We start from the raw sequence: 27,083 nt of genomic DNA, 5'->3' as shown, positions 1-27,083 counted from the left end.
CTCCTTATCAATTTCTTATCGTCAATAGTTTTCTTCCCGTATCTTTCGGAAATAATATAGTAGATTTAATTAATATAGTAGTTTCAACTTCACGGTATGCATGAAGTGGAAAGCACACGTATGAGCAAGTGCACATACATACTATACATGTGTGGAGGGCCAAAGTAATTGTAACTCCACTTATACCACAGAGAATAAAAGTAAAACTTGCCGTTACGAAGCCGATGTCCCACAGATCAATCATAGGACTTTCTCAGCCTTACACACAACTATCAATCTGCTCTTAGTGAACTGTATGAAAAATATATTTGCAAAAGGGATTCCAAATTTTATTTCTTTGATAGGTAAATATAAGGACTCTGTAGCATTTCAATGAAAATGAGAATATTCTAGAGTAGACTTTACCCATACAGATCTTGATTACTTTTAATTGAAACAAATTACTAACTTTCAAAGAGTAGGCATGATTCTTTAAACCTATATTTATGAATAGGTCTATATTTAATGTTGGGTCACTTCAAGTACCATAGGAAATATAAAGGAACGCTCGCTAATACCTGATGAAGCCCTATCTTCAGTCATCAACTTGGGGAAAATCTGGATCCTTGTTTATTGTGTTTTTATCATTCATTTATTTACGCAAGTCAAATTTATTTTTAAAAATCAGTTTCCTTAGAATTTAATAATCAGATAAACCAAAAATTTTGAAATTTTGGAAAAAAAAAATCCGTAACTGATTCGTCTCAAAAACTTCCCTTGCGCTTTTGCTTGAACTTTGAAAAATAGTTTACTGTGTCGATTTTGCCGATTTATATTCTCTGCATAAAGAGTTTATTCATCAAATATCATTAATCAACCTATATGTCTGAGCTTTATCTTTGCTCTAGAAAGGTATTTATGTATTGTAAGTGCAAATGACTCATTATTCTTATTTATATCTGGGGTGACGATTTAGTGGACATAAACTGTAATTTTTTTCTTCTTTACTTTCTGAGGTATTCGTTTTATGCTACGGTATGGTATAATTTAATTCCTTGTTTTACAATTTGTTTTAAAAACATATAGCGATATCTATTCCGAAGTCGTTTCTTTTGTTTGCAGAAATATAGAGAGGAATTCATTGATTTCTGGCTATTAAAACAGGGGTCACGGCATCTAGGTTATTGACGCCGTAAGAAAATTAAATACGAAATTAAAAAGATAAGTAAATAAATAAGTTTAAAGGGGTCTCATGTAAAAATGCCTAAAAGTATAAATATTAATCATATCTGTAAAACATATAATATACATACATATGCACAATGTATATGATCTAAATTTTGAGGAGGCCAGCGCTCCCTAACAAAAGATATACAAGCTGCTCTAAATTACGGTCTCCCCGAGAATCGCTGCAAAAGAGGAATCTATGCCTTAGAATCCCAAGGGACATTCGACCACCAAATGTCTCACATTCAAGAATGGAGGATTTTCACCGGACATCAAGAACCCATGCATGAGTCTTGTAGGTCTAATCCTAAGCTGGTACGACATCGTTTCTTGTCTCTTTGGCATATAATGATATGACAAAGGAGACACTGATGACGTAATACTGCGCATTTTTTGATTCGTTAAAATATTTTCCCAAAGGGACTGCCAAAACTTTTTAATTTTCTGGTCTACTTGAGGACTTGCATCCCGGTATAGTAGTAGACATCTTCTGGGTTCTGGGGAGGTGACTGCTTACTTAGTAAGTTGATCAGCTTGCTTGTTCCCAACCATCCCAAGAGGTGAAGACCTCTAGCAAAAACTGATTTCATTGCGTCTTCTTTTCACTAAAAGCCCCCATTCCAATATCTCTAAAATCGGAGGGTTTAAAGGGTTAAAAGATTCCATTGACTGACGAACACTTCTTGAGTTAAAATATATTTTCTATTCTGAGTTAAGAAATGGCTGCAACACATGATAATCCCCCGCTGCTTTCTGTATCAGGAAAAGACATTCCAATGGCGACGTCAGCATCTGACTTTGAGCCATCCTTGAAAACTGCGAGGAGTGATCTAAAACTATTGACTACAATGCCTCATTGGACATTTCTACCGTGAATAAATGAAAATATCTACAAAAGTATATCTCTGGAAGGTTCCAGGGTGGGGAAGGGGGGTTGGTGGTACTCGGTTCTTTATTCTTACTATTCATAAAGATCGAATAAAAGAATTAAACCTAAAATTCTTAAAAAGATATCATCAGCCTTTCATGAAGTTTATGCTTCCACCAATGGCAGAAGTGAGAGCCGACTCCCAAATGTCCACCTCCTACCCTACCCCAAAAGGGATGGCATAACACAATTAAGGAAAATTAAAAGTATTTCCTTTTTCAAATGCTCTAGACTTTTTCAATCCTACAACTAGAAAGGGCATTAAACCGTCAAATGACTATTTTTGGGCACATATCTATAATTAGATATAATCCTTCAAGTATCTTTCATACCAGTGGATGTACCTGAACTGTCCAAAGGCTTACAAAACACCGACAGTCATAGGCAGTTACATCATTTCATTCAGTGATGTTACAATTATAAAGCAATCTGGAGTTCAAGTGAAATTTGGAAATGTTTCTCCAAATCCGATGCCTGTCATTACCTTAAAACCATTGGGAAGAATGTCTATTTTGACTTGCCTTACACGTGTTACACAACATTACCGCCAATGGCAACACTAAAATTATGTAATACAGGTGTGTGGTGAAATACATCATGCAGATTTTTTTTAAAGTAAAAGTTGTAAGAGAAGACAACAAGAAAAGTGAAGTACAGACAATCATACTAGAGTGATATGCTTGTCATTCCTTTGGGGAATTGGTTTATAAGTGTGCTACACTGAATCTATACATGTTGCTGTTTTAATACTCTTGTGAATTTGGGACTATATACACAGCATGACTTAACAGTAAAACATAAGAGTAGCAGTAATTTCTGGACGCTTTCTTAGTATGGAACCCTACCCAGTGAAAGAAATATTTAATTTATCATTTATGCACCATCGTGCATGGCTCTATTACAGACTTTCGTTATGTTTTATCATGTGGAAGATGATCTGGTAAACAATAAATGATCTTGTTCAAGGTAATTTTCCACCTTTATAATGCGTTTAACAATTTTGGGATTTTATGCGGTAAAATCCATGATGACCTGAAGACTTGATTTTTTTTTTTTTTTTTTTTTTTTAAATTCTACCTGTGTAGAAAATCAAAGTCCCATATTTTCACGAAGGGCATCAACCAGTCGATTCCGAAGCCTTGCCTTTTATATTATGACTTATTAGAATCTTCTCCTGCCTGGAATTGTAGCAAGATGACCAGATAAGTAGCGGTGAAGCTGGCGATCTGCAACAACAGAATAGAATAAACAGTAGTTGTCCCTGCTAAGAAAAAAGTCAACGGAAAAATTATTCTCGGGTATGTTCTCGCTTGTGCTCGGTTGTGGGATATTGATTTTTAAATATTGTGAAATCTTTGCCAAACCATGCCACTCTCTCCTGTTAGAAATGTGCTGGAAACTTACTGAATGCGGGACAATTAACACGTAGAATATAAATATCAGCTAGCAAAGGAAGGACAGAGAGAGAGAGAGAGAGAGAGAGAGAGAGAGAGAGAGAGAGAGAGAGAGAGAGAGAGAGAGAGAGAGAGAGAGAGACCCACTTCTATGCTGAAATATGTCAAATTTTGATAATTATATTGGCATCAAACTAATAAAAAAAAGAGCAACTGTCACTAAGAAAAACTTAAAACCTAACAGTTATTAGAAGAATATGCACCTGACAAGAACCGGGCCCGGTATTCTGTAGGCAAATGAACGTAACTTAATTTTAAGCATGTCAAGTCTTGGTACAGGCCTTATTCTCACCAGTAAAAATGATCTGGGCATCTGAAAATCTGGCTCAAAACAGTATTCACATCGGTCACTCTGGCCCTAAATGCTAGTCGCACTCACGTACAAAAACCCAGTTTGTGCATTAATCATACCATTAAACAATACCTAGAAGAAAAATGCGGGATTTGGATATTAATCACAACATTACAGATATCAGTCAGTCATTCTAGCTCTGGACATTATTCACATCCATAAATTTCATTGAAGGGAATACTCTCCCTAAAAGCACTACCTCTTGAATACAAACACCAATAATCTGCATCTGGACATCACTCACATCATTATGTCTAACTCTGAATACTAGTTACATCAGTAATACTACTTACGTCAATAAGCCTGGCTCTGGCAGCCACGAAGAACCCACCGATGCTGAAGGGCGGAAACCCATCTATTAGGTCCAGCAGAGATGTCAACTAAGTATGGATATAAAAGCAGTCATTACAATATCAGGTCATTTTTATCAAAAATCATAATTAAAGAAATGTTGATTTATGCTTAACTTTAGAATCCCAACTACCATTGTTTAATTTTCATCTAAAGCTATATTTGATCTGTATCCATTCGCCACTCACCGGATGCAGATGATATTTTCTGATTCTTGGGTTGAATTCTTTAGGGAATTTGAACATTCACACATAAGAATAAGTAAAAGCAATGGAATTGTGGTTATTTGAAATACATTCTTATTGGTATTAGACTTCAATATCTATAGTAGTAAGAAGCACGGTACTTTCCTAAGTTCTGGCATAAATAGAAACCTTCCTTATGATAAAATCTTTTCTTTGTTTAATTTTCGGTTTAATCAGCAAATTTTCCAAAGTGAAAAGTTTATTACTAGTTGTGATTAAATCGAATTGTTTAGCATTAAGCAATATGGAACGTTTCACAAGACAGCTTATAAAAGTTAGAATTTAATCCTAACTCCAGTTACTTTGCATTCTTTGTGCTAAATTGTTTTGAAATGCGAACACTTTAAATGCATACTTAAATGCAGATGCCAGATAACTTTTACTTGAAGCAAAACCCAGCTCACCCACCCACCTTACTTTCAAGCTCTGGATCTGAAGCGGCAATCCTCCACTTGGCCACAGTAAACCGTAGTTTCCTCAGCTGTGGGTAAAAAGCATAAAATGACTGCAAATTTTAGAATTCTGATGTTTACAAAGATAATTTCAACATAGGTTAAATAAATCTTTTCAAATACTCAAACAGGGCTACAAAGCTATGAATAACGCATAAATGATTTTTATAAGCTAAAGGATGAACCTATAGAAAGAACCATAAAGATGATATTATCAGTATCTCTTGCAATTTAACGTTCCTATGACCTTTTATGAACAAGCACTATGTTAGTTTATTATATCTCGTCTGGAAACACGTTTCATGTAAAAAGAAAACAATATCGACTGAATTTTTTTAAAAGGCTGATATTAGTATACTTGTATTTTCACCATACTCTAGCTCTGATTGTTTGTTTGCCTTTTTTAATAGTACTGGAACGAAAAGGCAAATTTGACGAGAATATGGTCGACACAATAGATATCACATAAATTATCTTCCATCAGTAGTTACTACTAGAGGGAAAGTGTTCACTAAAAATGGTCGTGAAGTTTCCCCTATAGTGTGGTTTTACTTTAATGTTGAACAGCCCCTGAATTTTAATTCATGACACAATTATCTTGGTGAAATTTTTGTTATTTTGGTTTAGAATGAAAGTTTTAATATATGCCGTCGAAAACTTATGGATCCTTGAGGTCCTTTGGTTCAATTCCTTATCAGAAGGACAACAGAAGCGTCTATACGTTCACCACAATGGTGGAACAATTCTATACTTTCTGTTGTATTTCAAGTGACGCAGGAAGATGTGTAAGACACTTAATAGTTTCAGGATTTCAAAGTAAACCTGATATGATCACCACAAAATAATTTGCGTTCAAGAAATTGTGGCAAGCATATTATTTTGCAGCAGATCATAATTTCTCGTTTTTACATTTATGATAAGTTTTAAAAATAGATGAATTATGTACCGTATTTAGCAAAAACGACGATATGAATTCAACCCACTTCTATTCATAATATTATTTTGGAAAATGACAAAATGTATTCTTTTTTCACAAAAAGTTATACATTGCACGTGCGGGAATATTGTATTAGTTAATAAATTGATCCTTATCGCAGCGTGCAATAAAACTCTTTAGAAATTAAGGTACATGAATTGGGTCATAATAAAATATTTTACTTGGAATGTTGAGAAAGCTTATTTTAATCCATAAACTTTTGACGAACACGCATTTTAGTTGATCATACTATCAGGATTCGAGACGAAGAATAATGAAGTTTTGAAATAAGGTGTTTTTCAAATATCAGGATATGTTCAACGAACGTGCAAAAACTGAAATTCAATTGCAACGGTATCATTAAGACTAAAATCGAGTCAAAACTGTTTACAGGATAAATTTGTGAAAATATAGAAATAAAGGAGTAAACACGCAATACAAAATAGCATTCCAAGACTGCTACATCAGCTGGGCGAGGGCAATAAGTGTGAATTTAAGGTTTAAGTGTCTCGAATGAAGAACAAACAAAATTGAAGGCAAGGGTTAGTTTTCATGGTAATCCGCCAAGCTACCTACTTTGTTAGTTTAATGCGCCTTTCCATATAAACAGAAAGATGAATAAGATAATATAACTAGAGTAGATATGAGTTTAAATTATTTTAAAAATCATTTATTCCTTACCTGAGCTGTGGCAAAGTCAGGAGTACAGCACATAGTTATCAATGTGACAGAGTGATAAAAAAAGTTCACAGAGATCACAATTGTGAGAGACAGGAATAGTTCGAAAGATTCCTGGAAGAAATTTACCAATGAATACAAAACCATTGAGGAAAAGATTAGAAGGATGGGTATGAAGAAGTATTCGTTAGTCATTTCTTGGCAAGTTTTCAATTCTGTGATCTTGAAAAACATTTCTTTGGCAGCGTTACTCCTCCTTTTCCTTTCACATTCATCTTGATTACCTATTTCCATGCTTGCTATCTGTCCTTTTTTCCATTCCTTATGTAATGGGAGATGATTTCTATCCTTTTTGCCGCATAATGCCAACTCTGTTTCAACAGTCTTGGTGAAGGTAGCAATGAGAGCAGAAAAATGACAGCCAACAGCATAATACCCAAAAGCATATATGGACATGAGAATATACGATATCAAATCGAGAGGAATTTGAGAATTAGCCTGGCACCAGTATTCCGTACACGTCGTTTTCAAATAAATCCACATTTTTATCAATGAAATTTGCTCGAATCCCAGAGCAAAGAAACCCAAGAAAAATAACTTGTACTCTGTCCATCTTGATTTTGTTGCTATATTTTTTAAACACAAATGAAGCAGAAAGATGAGTTGACTAAGCTTCTCGCTGTTAAAAAGTAGATGGAATAACAATATTGTGAATATGAATCCAGGTACCAATGCTACGACAGACCTTAGAGCTTTATCAGATTTTTCGAAGGAAATGTGCCCCTTAAGAACCGTTAAATTTTCGGTGATGATCGTTACGATAAGGATGAGGTATAAAAGAAGCACAAGAAGAGACCACAGGTCCGAACACTTCTTTTTAAAGGAATACCCGAAATCAAACTGAGGATTTGTCCTCACTTGAGTCCTGAAACGACAGTAAGGAAAAGTAGACCTCTCTTCGACATTAGCACTTAGTTTCTCCACTTTTCTAAAATAATCGAGGACTGACATTACAGAGAAAGCACCGAACATCCTCATGAATAGTACCCATAGTCTGAGTAGCTTAAGAGTGATTCCATTGCCTTGAGGCATCGAAAAGTCACTGAAGCGTTTCTACCACAAAGAAACTGTGATTCTTAAGCGAGAACTGCGCTAAGCAGTAAACTACTTGTGGATCATTACAAAGTATTTTGTGGTGAAAAGAGGACCTTTATGGATTATTTGAAGACAAACTAAGGCCGGAGGGTGGAGTTTGTTTGCAGTGGCATGAAATATCAAGTAGTCCATTCAATATTTTGTGCTAAGTAAACAGTTTAGTTGATGGCAAGTTTACATTTGGATCATCTTGAAATAAGGAAAAATATTCCCAGAAACGTTAGTGCTCTCTCTCTCTCTCTCTCTCTCTCTCTCTCTCTCTCTCTCTCTCTCTCTCTCATTGCTGTAGATTTTGTAATATGCACTTTTCTTCAACAGTGACACTCTACTATATAAACGATGTGCCTATTACAGCAGCGCTCGCAAGCATGAACTATATCAATATGTTCCAACCAGGTAAAGGGCTATTAAAACTTAGGTGCCCGTTATTGAATCTTGTAGTTGTCCCATTTACATGCTGCTGTGCTTTTTAAAGAAAATACACGGAAGACTTCTGGAAACCTGAATGATTCTAATTCCAGAATGGGTGTTAATGCCAAAGGGAAAAAATCGGAAATGGAAAAAGAAAGTTGGGCATGTTCATCTAGGAATTCGACACCTTTTCATTACAAGCAATAATAAGTATGAGAATGAGTGTATATGCAAGCTAAAATCAGTACCATGCATTTGTTTGTTTGGAAAATGGAAACACCCTGAACCGAATTGTTAATGTAAATATGTTATAGGATGTGACATGATTGTCAGAATTTGTCAATCAAAAGGATACCCAATGACCAATGTAAGCAACTTTGATTGTAAAGTTATGCGTGAAATGAAAGACTTACAGAGAGAGAGAGAGAGAGAGAGAGAGAGAGAGAGAGAGAGACTGTAATTATCGTTACATAAACCACAGGAATTGCTGCTCTTCACAAACCGAGATATAAAAATAGCAAACAATTAATATCGCTTACCGTACATGTAACGAAATCAGAACAGCAGAAAGCTACCAAGGTGATAAAGTTATGTAAAGAGTAGAATGGCAAATAGATTATATATCCATTCTGAGAATCAATAGTATATAGTAACCAAGAGAGTATACAGAAATAAACGTAAACATTACAGCAGACGGCAAATCAAGACCACACAAAGCGAAATCCTTACACCAATACTCCTTGCAGAACATGCCGTAAATAGTGCATTCTTTCATCACTAAAACCTCTAAACACAACAAAGTATGAACCAGTAGGTGGAAAAGCTTAAATTCCGCCCATCTTGTACCCTGTATGGAAGTTTGTTTTATGGTATGAAGCTTAAAGGTAATTATCTCCAGTTTCTTGCTGTTGAGAACTAGGTGGAACAATAGCACAATGCGCATTAGTGCAGGAACTAATAATATAACTGAAAATAAGACAATAGGTTTTTCTAAAGGAAAAATTGCCTCATACAAATGTTTTTGTCAAAACTATTTAGGAATAGGAAAACTTACACAGAATAGCAAAGAAGCACAAAGTATGACCATAAGATTGAACACTTCCTTTTAAGAGCGTTCGTAAGATTGGTACAAGTATTTTGCTCTTCCTCTCCCTTTGCTCTGTACTCCTTGCAGCCATGTAATTGAAGGATGAAATTGGTTTCATTCTCAGACTTTGGCATCCTGAATTTATGGAGGCCATCTAAAAGCGTGGGTAAGTCCGTGCCTCCCAGCCCCTTCATTTTTGTCATTCAGACGCTCAATAATTTCAGACACACTTCGGTATCTCTAGACATTTTCCTAGGAAGAGTCTCGTTTTATGAATTGGAAGTCAATTCTTGACTTTTTTGTTAGAAATATGATGGAGATAGAATGGATTAGATCGATTTATGCCTGGAGCCCAAAGTGTTTTGGACTAACGAGTACTGTGTAAACTAACATGGGTGCGGTGGATTATCATGTTTGTGAAGGGTTACGAAAATGATTAATGAATTACCAAGGGAGAAACTTGCCTCATAACTCATTATTACTGCTCTCTCTCTCTCTCTCTCTCTCTCTCTCTCTCTCTCTCTCTCTCTCTCTCTCTCTCTCTCTCTCTCTCTCTCTCTCCAAATAATTTCCGAACTTGTAAAAATTAAGAAGTTGGGAATTCAAGTGTGAATGGTCCTTTTGAGTACTGAATAGACAGACTAATGAAATGGACTCATACAGACAATGAGGTTACTCCCCTTATTTTGCTTATTACACGGTAATCGTGAAATATTTCCATTGGTAATAAGAAGAAAAAGATCACTATTCATATGGCACTCCTAAACCCCTTTCAGTTGGAGAGCTATTTCCTTTCCTGAATATTGACGAAGTCAAGTTGACAGAATAGAAGTAAGATTGACAAAGTTACATAAACAGCTGGTGGATATGTAAGGTAATGGCTCATGTAAGTCGATTATTGCCACTTCGTATGAACCCTTGATTATGAAAATAGAAATTGTTGCAAAAGATATAAGCAAAGATATGAAAAACTATTAATTGATAAGTTCTTATCTGATTTTAGTTCTGTTATATCAAAAAATATTTGTGGCATTATAAGGAAAGCGCCACTAAATGGAACAGCTCTTTTGAGAAACTTCCCAAGATTAGAGCAAACATTCGTTCTAAATTCAATCATTCTGATCTGGTTAGATTTACACTGAGGAATTTGGGCTTTTAGACCTTCATTTCAGCATTTGGTATCCTGAGCGCTTTCAAGTAAGCTGAGACTTGAAATAAGGTCATTAGTATTATCCATAACCTCAGTATGATGATACACCACCCCTTTTCCTCAAGATACTCTGGAGAGATATTTTTCTTCACTATTAGTAGGCAACCTCTAAAAAACAAGAGGATGTTTGTTTTACTCAAAGAGAAAGCAAGAGTTCTCTGAATTAATGACAAAACTTTTTATACATAATGAAGTATGCTTTGAGAAAGATTTCCAAAGGAATAGCAAATATTTTCAGGTGTGCCTGAACAACCTCTGGTAACCTTGGCAAATCTCCCCATGAACTTGACTATCACTTTTTGTTATTACACGAGATAAAGACTGTTTTTTAGATCGACTGACATATAGATGCCTGTTAATTGTTATGGAACTCATACTTAACAAAACTGAAGGTAAATATAAACTGTAGAGTTGAGTTTGTTAGCAATGACGTTATGTATCTTGCAAATGTTTACTCGACTTTCGTTAAGGGATAATTTGACCGATATTGCTCTGGCCCTGTGTCCATAAATGGCGGAAGTAAGCTCTCTCTCTCTCTCTCTCTCTCTCTCTCTCTCTCTCTCTCTCTCTTTGCAATCTAAGTCAGCGAACTCCAATGAAATGAAGATTCAGGACATGACTTAATAGTTTTCATACCGGTCGTGTGGATTTCATTTTTCATCAAACCCTCAATGATATTTTGCTTTTGGAAACAATAAAAGATCTGAATAGTACAGCACTCAGGTGAAAATTAGTTTATTTTTATGATGGATGCCTTACGACTGCACATCAGAAAACTGGGATGTTTTACTTGGGTTCATTTCCCTTTCTTACTAAAGGATAGTATAATTCACTTTATTTTGCTCATACCTCTACCCCACTAGACTTAAGTCACTCCTGGTATCCGAATGAGAATCTAAAAATTGAATGATCATGTTATTTGAAGAATTGAGGAGTTTGCTCCGCGAAAACTGTATAAATTAATTCATAAAATTAAATTAAAGAATTAAAAAATTAATAACATTAAATAAGTTATTCATTTTTTAATTCTTTAATTTGATAGTTAACTGTAAATTTTACAGTTAACTATTTTCTTCAGAAGGCTTTATAGATTAATTCATAACGTTAAATTAAAGCATTAAAAAATGAATAACTTATTTACAGTTAACTATTTTCTTCATTTCCTTAAAAGATAAGACTAACATAGAGAGAAGAATAGAGGAGTTTGCTCCGCGAAGACTTTATAGATTAATTCATAAGGTTAAATTAAAGCATTAAAAAATGAATAACTTATTTACAGTTAACTATTTTCTTCATTTCCTTAAAACCACTGTCAAGTTGCAATGATACAACAAGGACGCTTCTTGCCAACTTAGCATGTTCAGCATTGCTGGAAAGATGCTAAGTGGGTAACCATTCACGTGTTTTCAGTTACTTGAAAAATTATTAGTTAATTTTTAGAATTAATGTAGAGTACCTGATTTGAGACGAAGTCAGGAGTGAAACAGAGTCCAGTCAAGGTGACTAAGTCATAAATACTGAAGAATATTAGGTAAACATATGTAATATAAACAATATATTTTCTTATACTGAAAAAATACAGTAACATAAACGACCGTTGCTGTAAATGTGACCAAAACAGGTAAGGTAAAATATTCATTGGTCATTTCTTGACAGTTCTTCACGCCATTCATCATCAAGAAATATTCACAAGCCATTTCGGATTCCCTTTGCTTTCCACCAACAATGTCAATTCTTTTGATTCTTCTCATGGAAACCTGATGTCTTGTAGAAACATAATCAAGCTGCTTGTCATAAGTTAGTAACTCCTGTTCTATCATGTTGTTAAAGCGACCTATTATAGAAGAAAAAGTACATCCAATGCTATACTAACCAAGTGAACAAGTATAGACATGAAAGAAAAATATATCTGCAAAAACCTGTGAGTAAGACTGAAACTTGTAATGATCACAGTATCTAATCATATTAATCCATGCCTTTATCGCTATAACCAAACTGGATCCAAAAGTAAATACTATCAAGAAAAATAATTTAAATTCGGACTATTTCCCTCTTAGCATCGAGGGTCTGACAATGACTTGTAGCTTCTAAATGAGAAACATCATCCTCTTGCCACTGAAAACAATATGAATGAAAAGGCCCATACAAATCAGAAAATGGCACTTTCCCAGTCTTTGGGAAGGAAAATGGCCTCCTACAAGCATTTCCAACAACTCTTTAATGTGAATAACAACAAAGATTGAGTAACAGAAACATAAAACATGGTCATATCATACATTACTTTTTAATTAGATTTAGAAGAGCGGTATAAAGCCTTTTTTTATATTCTTCCTTTTTGGGTCAGTAGTCGTTGACCTCAGGGGTATGATGGGGAAGCTTTTTATCACCGTCAAATTTTGGTTGCCTGCGTTCATCAAGGCACTTTGAGAATGTGGATAGAATCGTCCCGCTTTCATTATTGTCACCCATAATGTCAGCAAGTGGACGGACACTGCAGAATCTCCATACATGCCAAAGTAGTCTAAAATAGCCTTTTTGTTGAATAAAGAGAAGATAAGTCTTCGACTCTTAGCTAGGAGAAAAACAACGGCAAAGTTCTCCTTTCGGCAGTATTTGCATGAATGCAAGATCGCAGTTGACTGCCAAGAGTGATATCAGATACAGACAGTGGATGTGTTGTGAAAGCAGTAACATGGAAGAATATTAACTGATTGAACTCTCTCTTGATAAGTACGAAGGGCTCTTGTGTTATGTATGCAAACAACTTTAATGGCAAGAAAACTGCGTTGTTGTTTGGTAGAGATAGTAGACAAATAACCAGAAAAATGAAGATTTCGTACCGGAAATATATGGTTAAAATGCATAAGCAGTGTTTAATGGTGCCTTTTATGTTCATTCTGCCCTATTAGATTGATTAATTTTTGGCTGCTAAAACTGGCATCACAACATACAGGTTATTTGTGCCGCAGCAAATTTCAAAAGGAATTAAAAAATATATATATATATATATATATATATATATATATATATATATATATTATATAATATGATAGATAGATAGATATAGATGATAGATAGATATAGATATAATAGATAATAGATAATATACATACATACATACATACATATATATATATATATATATATATATATATATATATATATATATAATATATATATCTTACGAAACTCTTTTTAAATCTACGCATTTATTTTTAGCTTTCTATTAAAATTCATACCTGTTCATATAAGTTATACATACATACACATATATTGCATATATATGAGATCTAAAATTTGTTGAGGAGGGGCTCCTCAACAAATGTTCGATTGTAGTATAGATACATAACTATTCTATATTGCAATCCTCCCTGAGAATCGTAGCAAGGAAAAAATGAGCTGGTGTATCCTCTGAAACATCAGGGGCACCATTCACACCTAGTGCACCGGACATAGATAATGGGGCTCCAAAGAGGCCGGACCACAGCCTCCACAGCGACGACTGGTGTAGCCTTCAAAGAGGCAAAAGCAACAATTTTACTGCCGCAGCCTCTGAAGAGGTAGGAGCACCAAAAATTACTGGTCCAGCTTTCGAAAGAGCCAGAAGTAAAGGTCGCCACAGACCTTCCTTCTATACCAAAGGAATCACCTCTGGTAGCAATTACATTTCTTCTTCGGTTAGCTGCAATGCTAGAAAATTATATCCCTAGTCTAACATATTGGCTTGAAATTTTCTGTTTGGCTTCTGTAAAAGTTACACATTCCGTTACCCTTAATGTCTGGATTTCTTTTTCCATGATGTACACATCACAAATTTGTGAAGAGTATAGATGAGTATCACCACAATGCATACGTTTTGATTCTTTATAACGTATACCATGCTGGTTCACTACACTTAACACGTGTGGCAGGACACTAACATATGGCCATATTTTTTACAATAAAAACTTCTTGGTCCTTAGATATATTGATCAACCTTAAAACGTAACCATGCTGCTATCATTACGGTTGGTGAGAAGGTCGAATTCAATGTGATAATTAAATTTGGAGGTGGAGCACTTCTTCATTCTTGCAGTTTTAATCACACCTTGATCTTTTAGTTCATTTACATGTTTCCCTTCTAAGACGTCATCAGTTGGGGTATAAATACCATTCCCTTGGAATGATTCCATAAAGCATGTACTGAGAAGTCTACTTTAACTACTCCAAGATGCAATAATACTTAGATTTTTTTTTACGTTCTTTTGTCGAGGCCGATTCGATTTTACTGTTAGTTTTCCTTGGTCATCAGATGATATCATAGGCTCTCAGCCACAGCACTTAGCCTTTTCCAGATACAGGTTGTCCGAGAAGGGTCATCATCTAGGCCAAAAAGGTATCATCAAGAAAAAATTTAGTAAACCTGAAAATCTTAAAAACATATCAGCTTTTCAGTTTATTCTTCACCAATGGCACCAGTAAAAGCCGATTCCCAAATACTTGACCCTACCCCATCCCACAGAGAATGGTAAAACACAATTAAGGTGGCCCAAGTGTAAGCCAAACCCGCTTGTTGGGACTGAGAGTATTTCAAGAATACAATCATCCTCACCCCAATCGCACGGTGGACAACCAGACAGAATGGCGAGAGTCCTATCCCCAGAACCAGGCCACCATTGGAATCCATGTCCCAGCTCTGCAAAATAGTTCCGTCCTTTAGCAATCAATGTGATATCTCAGGTCCATACATTACCGGGTAGTTCCCACTATTAGCTTCGGATGTAAACCCAAGTCCCATCTTTGATACCTTTTCCTGTTTATCAGGTCATATAAAGTGGAAAATTCCCTAAGACATAATCCAAACTAGTGTGCACGTAGTAATATATAGAACTCTTGGACTCGAAGCCGGGAAGTAACTCCAAGGGTTTAAGAGACCCTTTACCACGTGAAGGTGGTCCCAAATCAAGGGGTGTGCACTGTTAGACTCACGTATGTATAACTCCAGTGACTGACATTTACTCACTACGGGAGTGGCCACAAAGACTTAAAATGAGCAGTGAGGAACAATCAGGAGCAGCCAACGAAGACAAGTGTTATTCATACTAACCATAAGATAGCAGAATGTTCTGTGTAAGAGCTTGATGAATCGTCCTCGGTGAAAGCCAACTTTAATAGTTTGCACTCTCAGACACTACCTATATGTTTTCTCAAGAATTCAACTTACCCCAAAGATTACACACGTGTAATACTGCAAGAAATTTATATAGTCTTCATTGCAATGACTGTGTATATTTTAAGGGTTTTCATATGAACTCAACTATCAGACATTTTCTCTCTCTCTCTCTCTCTCTCTCTCTCTCTCTCTCTCCTCATCCGCTCCTCTCGAGCCTCTCCTCATATCTTCTCTCTCTCTCTTGTTTTAATTCTCTTTTCCTTCCTAATTAGCGCACTGCATGACATACCGTTCTAAATGGTTATTCAAACATTTAGATAGAAAAGAATATTTCTTACCTGAATCATGACGAAGTCAGGTGTACAGCAAAGAAGTATCATAGTGAACGAATTATACAAGCAACTGGCGAACAAAAGCGATAATGTCAGACGTAAGTCTCTTATTGCCACTTCGTACAAACTCTTGATTATATAAATCGTATTTGCTGTGAAGATTACTATCAGAGGGATAAAGAAATAGTCATTGATAAGTTCCTGGCTAATTCTCAGCTCTGACATTTTAATAAAAACCTCTTTGACTTTGTGTAACCTTCTTGTATTTAGATTACTTCCACTTGCAAGTTGTACACTGAACATTATTTGTCTACTTTCAAGGAGTTTACGTCTCGTGAGCCCTTTCCCATTATATGCATCATATAGTACCAATTCCGTTTCTGCAGCAACATTGAGGCTTTTGATGAGGACAGAAATGTTGCAGCCAATGATATAGTACCCAGTCGAGTACAATGACATGAAAATCATGGAAAGCACATCAAGAATTAATAAAGAATTCTTTTGACACCAGTAAAAAGTATAAGCTGACATGCAGCGACTCCACATACTTATAACTGCTGCTTCTATGGTTCCGAAGGCGAAGAGAGACAAGAAAAATAGTTTGAATTCCCCCCATCCAGATTTTGATACCAAGTGCTCTGTGATGTTGCTCAGCTGAAAGATGAAGTCTATAAGTTTCTTGCTTTTGAAAAGAAAATGAAACAGCAAAGCAGGAAATACTAGCACCGGTACTATTATCGTAATGGTATTAAGAGTTTCTCCAGCTGATCTGTATGAGAATATGCCATTTGCATACAATGCTGCAGTGTCTGTGATTAAAGAAACAATGAATACTGAATACAAGAGAAACACAAGAAGTGTCCATAAAATGAAACATTGCCTCTTGAGCGAATGGCAAAGATCAGGTGAAGCATTCATCTCAATTTCATCCTTAATGATCAAGTTAGTCTTAGGCCATGGAACCTTAGATTGCAAGCCTATTCTTTTTGTAATATATGATCTCTTGATCTTTTTGAAGTAACGTAATACTAAGAAGAAGGTCATACCGCCTAAAAGTTTTGCTGTCATTACCCACCATGTCATTAAGAGGAGACATACCCTTTTTCCTCTAGACATTCTGGAGATTTATTTATGGCTTGTAGCTTTTAGGCAAACACGAGTTTTCTAAATTATCTGAAAGCAATCAACGTATAGTGAATCATATCATACTATAATGGGCGTAATGCCTGTCTGTCTGTCTGTCATTCAATCACGGCCAAACGGCTGGTCAGATGGGCATGAAACTTGGCAGGGTTAGGGTAGGGACCCCTAAGATGGTTCATAATGGGGTTTCATCCAATGTAGGGGGTGGGGGTGAGAAGGGATTCCCTGAAACGGAGCCGTTTCTGGCCGTGAAACGAGGCTGGTTATTCCCGTAGACTTAGTTACTTTACGAATGTTCATACATAATTTCTGTACAACTTCCCTGGAGAAAGTCGCGAATATTTCAGCTCGGACACAATAGAAGATGAAAATTATCATCAATATCCGCAAGATTTTTTGAATAACTTAAATCCATCGGGACTGCCAGTGCACAAAATATCGTTGAAGAAGTACTGCCCAGTAATGTTGCTTCGGAATTTTGATCTTGCCAATGGACATTGCAACGGAACGAGGTACACCATTATGGAGCTAAACTCCCACGTCATCAAAGCAGTGATAGCAACGGGCCCTCACACCGGCAAACGTCTGTTCATCCCCCGGATTCCTCTGATGCCTTCGGACAACCAGTTTCCGTTCCAGTTACGGCGCAGGCAGTTTCCCATCAACCTGGCCTTCTCATTCACTGCAAACAAGTCGCAGGGCTAGACTTTGGATCGTGTTGGTGTGTTTCTGCCGTCACCCATGTTCACGCATGGCCAACTGTATGTGGCCATGAGCAGAGCTACTGACTCTGCCAACTTGAAATTAAGTTGTGGACAAACTGATGATATTGTGTACAAAGAGGTTCTGTAGTAGGTATGTACAAAAATCGCCCTTATTTTAATATTGCTGAACAAATAGTATATATAAATTTTTCACTTCTGCACCCGTATTTTATCACCCATCGTAGATGGGTAAGTTTGCTAGTCCTTAGAAATGGGTCCTACGGTCACTTGGATCGAAATGACGAAGTTTTCAGCTGACTTTAGACAACGTCTAACAACTTTGATAGGTCAACCTGTCACTGTACCTTTCTGTTTTGGAGCTATAACAACGAAAAACTTCGTCTTTCGTTAATCAACACATTCTAGAGATGAGAAGGGACTTTCAATTACATAAACTGAAAGCAAATATATGCAAGAGGGTGGAGCACTTTAACGATGACGGGAGGTATTTGGAAATATGTTTACTCGAATCGCACTGTCAACACAGCAATGGCGCCGGGCTGTCCTGGATTGGCATAAGAAAATGAAACAGGGAAGTCCTGTCTCTCTCTCTCTCTCTCTCTCTCTCTCTCTCTCTCTCTCTCTCTCTCTCTTTTTATTGCTTGAAGGATGTATTAGATCTTCTAGTGGAATTTTCTTGAACAGCTACTATGAGCCAAAATAATATTTTATATCGTTCAGATTCGATCTGTATTTTGTGTACACAAAATTTCTACATTACAATTGATTGGTTAAAAACAACGAAAAGGGGTGAAATACTGTTTTTGGCGTTAACAAAAGGTGAAATAATCAGATTGTTGCAGAGGAAGTACAACTAACGTATGAAAGTAGAGTCCAGTTGTATCCATATCAAATGTGGAGACCAAATGGATGTAAATAGAATATAACATTTTTTTATATTCACAGGTTCCTTTTTAAACTTCAAATTTGTTGTTGTAAAACACATCGACTTTTTTTCAATAAGTTATACTTCATACCAACAGGAACAATTTCTGGAAAGGAACTCTTAACTTTCCAATCTTTCTTAGCAATAAGGAAAGAATTTCGTCATGTTTCCCTTCCTGCGCAAAAATTCTAATACATTTTGGAGACAAAATTGCGTTCAGTACTTGACCACTGCAACACCGTGATTGATGGTGTAATCAATTATTGACGACTGACTTACGATCGCGAAGGAAAGCAATACCTGGTCCGTTACCTCACAATTATAATCGTTTCTCACAAACATTTCAGAAACATCGGATTTAAGCATAACCATCAAGGCTCATTAAGAAACCAGCAGGAAGAATGACCATGAGATGAAGCCATTCTTTTGAAACATGTTTCGAAAACTGACCCAAATTTTTTTCTCAATCTCTTCCTTTGTACAATCCTGACAGCTATGGGCGTAAAGAACGAACCTCGTTTCATTCTGAGAATTTGGTGTACTGTTTTGGTCGAGACCTGCCAGAAGCGCGGACAAGGCCATTCCGTTTAGTATCTTCATTATTGCCACCCATAACTTCAGTACTTTCAGATACAAATGAGATCCTCCTGGCCCTTCCTGGGGACTAATCTTCTTTCATAGATAACTGAAGACGTATTTGACTGTATGAACTCGGTGTACATTTAGCTTAAAGCAAGTGGGTGTGGTCTGTTACTCAAAATAAGGAATTTATTGAATTTCCTTTGTGTACTAAGAAGACACACCGGGATTAGATTAAATTAGTATAGACTTGTTTGTGTAGGAAATTAAACTATTTTTCGACCATTTCAACAGATGAGTAATATGTATCATTAGTCTTATATGCTAATGGATCAAGCATGGTGCTTTTCATAAGACTCCTAGAAAAGGTGCAGTCTATGACAGCATTATGGGGGAATCCTTAATGGCGGAAAGCCAGCTTAATTAAACCTCGGAAATAGGTAATTAGTCCGCTAACTCATGTGGTTTTTCTTCCTGCCATTTGCGGTATTTAGTATTCCTAATGAAATGTAAATAAAAAGGTCCCTGCTATATATTATGCAAATATTACTCACTACAAGAGTGAATAAGTCGCACAGACAAAGAAAGATCATTCTCAGCATTTTAAAGCAGACTTAGCCAGGCCCATAATGCGATCCTTCCAAGGCACACTGCTTTAACAGGCAGTCTTTTTAATTGCTTCAGTGTGTAATCATTGTGTTTGATGGAGCACTTGCTGACAGTCCGCTTTCGGATGAAGGCAACCACTCACCCATAATCATTTCTCTCTCTCTCTCTCTCTCTCTCTCTCTCTCTCTCTCTCTCGTTTACAGAGTGAAAAATTTAATTTTTATTATAAACAATTGGTGGAAGGAATTACAGCAATAGTTAGTAAAGGAGGCAAACGTAAATGAAAACAAAACTATGAGGAACGACAGCAAACATGGGAAGGTTGGCAGAAATCGTTGGTAGATATCGTTAAGTCGGCTATAGCAGATATAAAGCAGTAAAAAAAAATAATAATAACGGGTGAGGGACCCGGCTCAATAGAAATTACGGAGAATATGCATTAATTAGGAAGCTCAGCTAACTGAGTCTTATTCCTGACTCTACCAGAATTAGCGCTTTACAGATATTAAGAGAAATTACAAAAGATTTCGCGAAGTTCCAAAGAAAAAAAGAATTCCGTCAGCAGAGAGATAAGAAAGACTCTTCATTCGATCTAACGTTTCGAAGGCAACTTGGGATTCTAAGAAACAAAATTTAAAGCAATGCGTTTAAGAAAGTGTGAACGGGGTGAAGCTTCAAATAGTTAGGTGACGGTTATGATGAAATAATGACGCACAAATTATAAAGGCTGCAATGATCAAGATTTTTGTTGTCTTTTAAATTTGGTTTATGAATTGAAATTAATCTAGATATGAGTTTTAACGTTGCGTGTCTGATATCATTAAAATTTCCGTACATATATTACATTGTTGGATAAAACTTCCCTATTACAGAATTTTTACAAGTACCCACTGATCCATATGTTATGCCTTATGATGAAAAAATAAGCCTTCAATATCTCACTTGATTCTTCAATAGTGCAAAACTGTTGTTATTGCACATTATTCCATAAGGAATACATGCTTATCAAATAGGAATATTCCTTTCATTTAGAAATAGTTTCAAATTATAAGTTAGTATAGAGCTTCCTGCAACCAAAGAGGATGTTTTTGAATATTTTTCTTTTTTTATTGTTCCACTTTTTAGACAGTTTTATACATTTTCTTTCATTCCGCCATATGATTATTTTTAAAGGCTGTTATCCCATAATTGAGCCCAAATAAAATGTTTAAAGTTAAATGTACTGTCTTCTGAAGGAAGTAGGATAATTTACGATGATACCGTCTAGAGGCTTAGGAAATTCTAATATAAAAGATTAAGACATATAGGAAAGATGAAATAATAAATATGCAGGAATAATGAAGAAAAAGGGTATATTCAGTTCATAAATTGATGACCAGAAATGTAATCTCAATAAGCAAAGGTACTGAACTGAATTTTCAAATGCACGAAAATAAATTTTTAAAGTATCAGTATACTATATCTTCCAAGCGTCACCCAATATATAGATAGAATTTAAATGGTCTAGTCTTTAACCCAAGAGTGACTGAACTTCTAAAATACTATGAAATCTGGAACGAGAACTTGGAAGGTAATCTTGGGTAATCTGTAATCAGTTTCCTTCGGTATCTTCCGCCCCTTGACAGATCAACCTTTACCTCTTCTATGTCTAGTTTTCGCTCTTAGCAGTTCTATGAGGAATGATGAGTTAGACTCAAAAGTTTAGACAGAGTCAAGATAATGTTATGGACTGCAAGTGACTTATTTGATGCTAGAAATGGAATAGATAAATGAATAAGTTCTCTTTAAGGCTAATACTTACTCACCGGAGAAAATAAGATAACCGAAACCTAGGTCCTATAATATACATAAATTACGATAGATAACATTATCATACTCACAGACACACACATATATGTATGTATGTATGTGTATATATATATATATATATATATATATATATATATATATATATATATATATATATATATATATATATATATATATATATATATATATATATATATATATATATATATATATATATATATATATATATATATATATATATATATATATATATATATATATATATATATATATATATCTATATATATATATATATATATATATATATATATATATATATATATATAAATATATATATATCTATATATATATATATGTGTGTGTGTGTGTGTGTAATGAGGTTATGAACCTCATTATTCATTTGGTAAACGTGTAACTCGAGCGTCAGGCAAACAACAAACAAATCTCTACTCCAAGCAACCAACGGCTCGCGACTTTCCTTTCTCTCTCTCTCGCCAAGCGACCACTCTCTCTCTCTCTCTCTAACAGCGATACCTCTCTCTCTCTCTCTCTTCACCTCTTTCTCTCCACTCTAACAGGTAACCAAAATGAGAGAGTTGCATTATAAAATAAACATTTATTAACAACGAAAAAACAGCAAAACAATTAGTTCTCACAGACTAACTTAATTCAAGTTACCCCACTATCAAAATGTCTAAACAGTAAATAGTCACACCAAAATGTCTATTATCCATCGGGACTCCCTCGGTCCCCCCATAGTTCCTTGTTTCAAAGACATAGAAACACCCCGTAAGTACACACACAAGTTTAACAATCAGAGATTAAAGATTGAATATTCCCACAAAAATGTTAAATAGATAACAAGCCACTCTTTGGCTAAAACAGTTCAAAACTCACCCAAGCAGCCAGAATATTTAACACACTATATTATAAACACTTTTGGAGAGCACCACCGCATCCTGCCTTTCTCTCAAAGCCGCCTCTATGCAAATCCACCATAGACTTGGGTATCATACATTTTAAAAGGAAGAGGCGCACATGCACTTACGAACGCACACTTCGTTAGCACCTCATAATTACTGGCTGCAACTAGTTTCACAAAGGCACTTTGGAAAGAGTTCATGAACTGAGTTTTATCTCACGCCACCCACAGAAACCCATTGATCAGCTTTTCTCGGGTCGTTGCTTCTCCACATTCCAATAGGTCACAGCGAACATATTGGCAATCTATCATTAATCATAACCCTAGGCCTTACACCGCTCGGCCACCTCGAAATGCTAGCTCCCGCCTAGCAAAATTGTCAAACAAAATAGCTTATGTAATATAAAACACATTGGCCGGCTTAAATAAAATACAAGTAATAACTGCACGTCTCTGGCATTATAAAATAAAGTCTGTTACGCTTTTATCTCCAAATAACACTAGAATTTTTTCTCATTTTGGATTCTTGAATATCCCTCTTTGCTTGTCTGCAACTAGCTGCTCCTGTAGCAGACTGTAGGAAGACGGAATGCCTCCCTCATTGTAGAAGACTTCTCACGGCTTCTGCAGATCCCCAAAAGACACGCTGTAGAACTCTGTAGACTCTCGTGATCACCACGGACAAAACGACAGCAACCTCTCTGCACGGCTGGTGGACGTCTTGCTAGCGTTGGGAAACGACTTTTTGGTGTGTTAGTATGTCAGTCAAGTCATTGGTCAATCGAAAAAGAATTAACCCCAGACATACTACTGCTATCAAACAATGATCTCAAAAAGTCAGAAATACTAACTGAACGTCTCCCAATTAACTCCACTTAATATGACTAATAAATGATAAGTCATTATCGTAACTCTCAAAGGAAAAAAAACATCAAGTTCTCCAACTCAATTCTCCAAACTCACACATCAGCACACACACAATCTCATAAACTCTCAGCAACTCCACGGACTTCTGCACTCACATTTCAAACTCGAATGTTCTCATAAGTAAAAAAAAGAAAAAATCGTAATGATCCCAAGAGAAAAAAAATCACGTAACAAGCCCAGACCCAAAAATGTTCTCTCAAGCTCTGATATCTGAACAACCCACAAAATCAGTAAAAATCTCCAATGTTTAACAGCAAAAACCCTTTACTGCTCATACAATTAATTACAATGAGACTTAATGTCAAACTCCCATTTACGTAAATAACAACTCCCAATAAATTACATCTCCCGTCCAAAAAGAAATGCTATTTAAGCTCAATCCCCCAATTACATCTCTCATAGGAAAAGGAAGTTTAAAAAATAAAGATAACCACAAGTAAATTTCCCCCAATCACAAAATACATAGTACATGTATAATATGCATAACCCCACATTTCTCCCAAGAAATGCCCCATGTAAAGTTACAGAATTTCTCGACATCACAACTTTATCGACTGGACATGTCCAGAAAGCAAACTCTTACCCATGCGCTTTCGTGAAATGCTATTGTCAACATTTCCAGATATTGCTAAAATTCTGATCAATCACCATCAGAGGAAAAGAGTCAGCACACGGCTCATCACATCACTTGTCAGCAGAAAATCCGCCTGCCGACGTGAGCTCGAAAAGCAGCATAAAAATGTCCAGTCAGACACACAAGTTTGGAAAACTCATGGTTCTCAAAAAAACTGTCTAACTGACACGAAGTAAACACATTCCTCAAAATTAACTCCAGGATATGACTAATGTTTTCAAAAATTTGTCTCAAAGATGTATTCTCTCAACATGACACAGCACAAGTATATGCCTCCAAAAATAATACACTTGTGAACATAACAAATGCACACATCTCCATAGGACTACAATGCAGTAATGCCACTCGCCTCTAAATAGTCACGAAACCAAAGAGAAAGAACCACAGAAATCTTCTCTTTGCTCGAAAAGACAAAACTCCCATAACCACAAAAAAAGGTCACCCGCCAAAGATTAATTCCACCTCCTTATATAATTATGTGACACCATATTAATAAGAACACCACTCTGGTTATAAAAAATATTTCCTCCATTTGGTTAATAACCACATCCACATATTATTCACTCTTATTTCCCTGATAGCCATATGTTAATAAAAAAAAACACCACTCCAGGAATAAAGAATAATCACCTCTATTTCGGCAAATAAAAAAATAATTACCTCTATTTCACCAATACTCCATGTGGAATAAAACAAGGCTCCAAAAAATATATCTCCAAAAAAGGAATATAAAAAAAATGATATCCTATCTCTAGAAAAAAATGTGCACTCAAGGCATCTAACTCACACACTCACAAATATTGCCCCATAATCTCCAAAAATGTGTGTCTAAATTTGCAACAAAGATGGCTGCAAAATAATTGAACTAAACATAGCTCTCATCACCATTGGCAAATATCAAAATAGCCAAAAATATATCTCCAATATATTATATCTCAAATTATAACTCCAAAATAATATACCTCAATTCTCCAGAGAATAACTCAATGTTATAGTCCAAAACTATAAAACTCTCTCCTTAGCATAACTGCTGAAAAAGGGCAAAAACTCGGCAAATAAAATTGTCTAGGAAATTCTAGAAAAAATCACCAATGTGCCACAACTAGTTATAAGAGAACTCCAAATTCAAAGTGTCTTAGCCAAGACTTCTCCATATGCACTACGACATAGGCCACTAGAAAACTTAACCAAGTTTCCTATCTCTCACATAGTTGTCACAAACACAACAAAGGTATTGTGCAAGAAAACTCACAATTTCTGGAACACAAATATCCAGAGAAAAAAAAGTAGTGCCATTACGTATGCATTCAAAACAGTGCAAGAATTCTCCCGTAAATCTCACTGTGCATCAAATAGCTAAAACACAAACACGTTCCCGAACAATGACTCTAAGTCACGAACTGAGATGTTAAAAAATATTCACACCAACTGGAGAGAAAAAATAAATTCAAATTCACCCATGATAAAAAAAACTTGTGTCAGCGATGGCTAACTTCCAAAAAAGGAGAAAAGAAAAATCTATGGCATTGTTAACTATCTCCCGTGACTCACTAGATGTCAAGCAATTATCTGCTGAACTCATAAAAAAAAGGAAAACAAAAATAATGTGTTGTTAGTTCCACCCAAATTCAAAAAAGACCTCACCACCCTTGATAGCATTACAGCACCCTCGTATTAGTATAACAAAAATCCGTATCAGAAATATCATTATCAGCAAAATCACCAAAAATTTGCTATCATCAAAATCACCAGTATAAGTATAAAAAAAAAATATCACCAGTGTTAATGCTTGTCCATTCACCAAGGAATTCAGCACAAAACTCAGCAAAAGTTCAGCAAGATTCAACCCAATTCACCAAGATTCAGTCAGACTCATCAAGATTCAGCAAAACTCATCGCTCATGAATGACTGAAATATTCTCCAAAGTTACAAAAACTCAACAAACAACTAACCCCAAAATTTCTCCCATATATCATTGTAATAATTCTCCATGAATAATTATCTGTAACAATCATCAAATAATCTCCCATGAAATATCTCAAATCTCTCGTAAAACAAGTCTCAAGTAATGATAATTATACTTAAGCAACCCTCCTGTGACACATCTCATACAATGATACTATTCACTAATAATAATAACAATAATTCTCCATAGTAATAAATCTCTTGCAAAGATCTCAAGTAAGGGTAAATTCAAATAGCATACACCAGCATTGTCGAACGCACACAACCAACACCAGATGCAACACCATGGCATACCACCATTGCCACACCCACACAATCAACACCATTCACGGCATCGGGCATTACCATGCACCACTTTCAAAGTAATTTCTCCAACACAATAAAAAAAATAATCTGTGTCTCCCTATTTTGTCTTCCAAGGCACAAGGAAAACATACAACACATCCCGTGCATGTTAACTACCATTTTCTCTTCATTCACGAGAAAGAAAATCTCTTTCTATTTCCTTGTCTCTTCATCCAAGAGAAAGGAAATCTCTTTTCTAAAAGAAACTCTACAGGCATTTCACTTCATCAGCTAATCAATCAGCTGATGTCCTAGCATTGAAAAATTACTTTCAAGGGCAAATTCGTCTCTCGACACCGCGATAATTAAAAAAAAAAGGAAGGGGGAGTTCACCCACACTGAAAAAAAAAAGTTTCACCCTCCCGTTAGAACACCCCCCCTTGAACGGTGTCTGAGTGACCCCCCAAGGTATACACCAGTACCCATCTCCTTGCAATACCCTCTTAGCCAGGCCAGTAGTCCCCTCCCCATGCACTATCCCCGAGGCAGGCCATACTCCCCTTGCAATAC

General features: G+C 35.8%; 1 long non-coding RNA gene across 1 annotated transcript in view; it reads right to left on the bottom strand.

The window, feature by feature from the left end:
* Positions 1–944: 944 nt before the first annotated feature.
* The window catches only part of LOC135225430 (uncharacterized), a 26,543-nt gene continuing 404 nt past the window's right edge, over positions 945–27,083 (bottom strand). Inside the window, exons 2-4 of the long non-coding RNA XR_010316952.1 lie at positions 4,949–5,017; positions 4,234–4,320; positions 945–3,360 (exon numbers count right to left, since the gene is read on the bottom strand). This is a non-coding gene — a long non-coding RNA (uncharacterized LOC135225430). The remainder of the gene's footprint in view (positions 3,361–4,233; positions 4,321–4,948; positions 5,018–27,083) is intronic.

The sequence above is a fragment of the Macrobrachium nipponense genome, chromosome 13 (genome assembly GCF_015104395.2).
Source record: "Macrobrachium nipponense isolate FS-2020 chromosome 13, ASM1510439v2, whole genome shotgun sequence".
Classification (NCBI taxonomy): domain Eukaryota; kingdom Metazoa; phylum Arthropoda; class Malacostraca; order Decapoda; family Palaemonidae; genus Macrobrachium; species Macrobrachium nipponense.
This window is presented reverse-complemented; position numbering and strand designations above follow the sequence as displayed.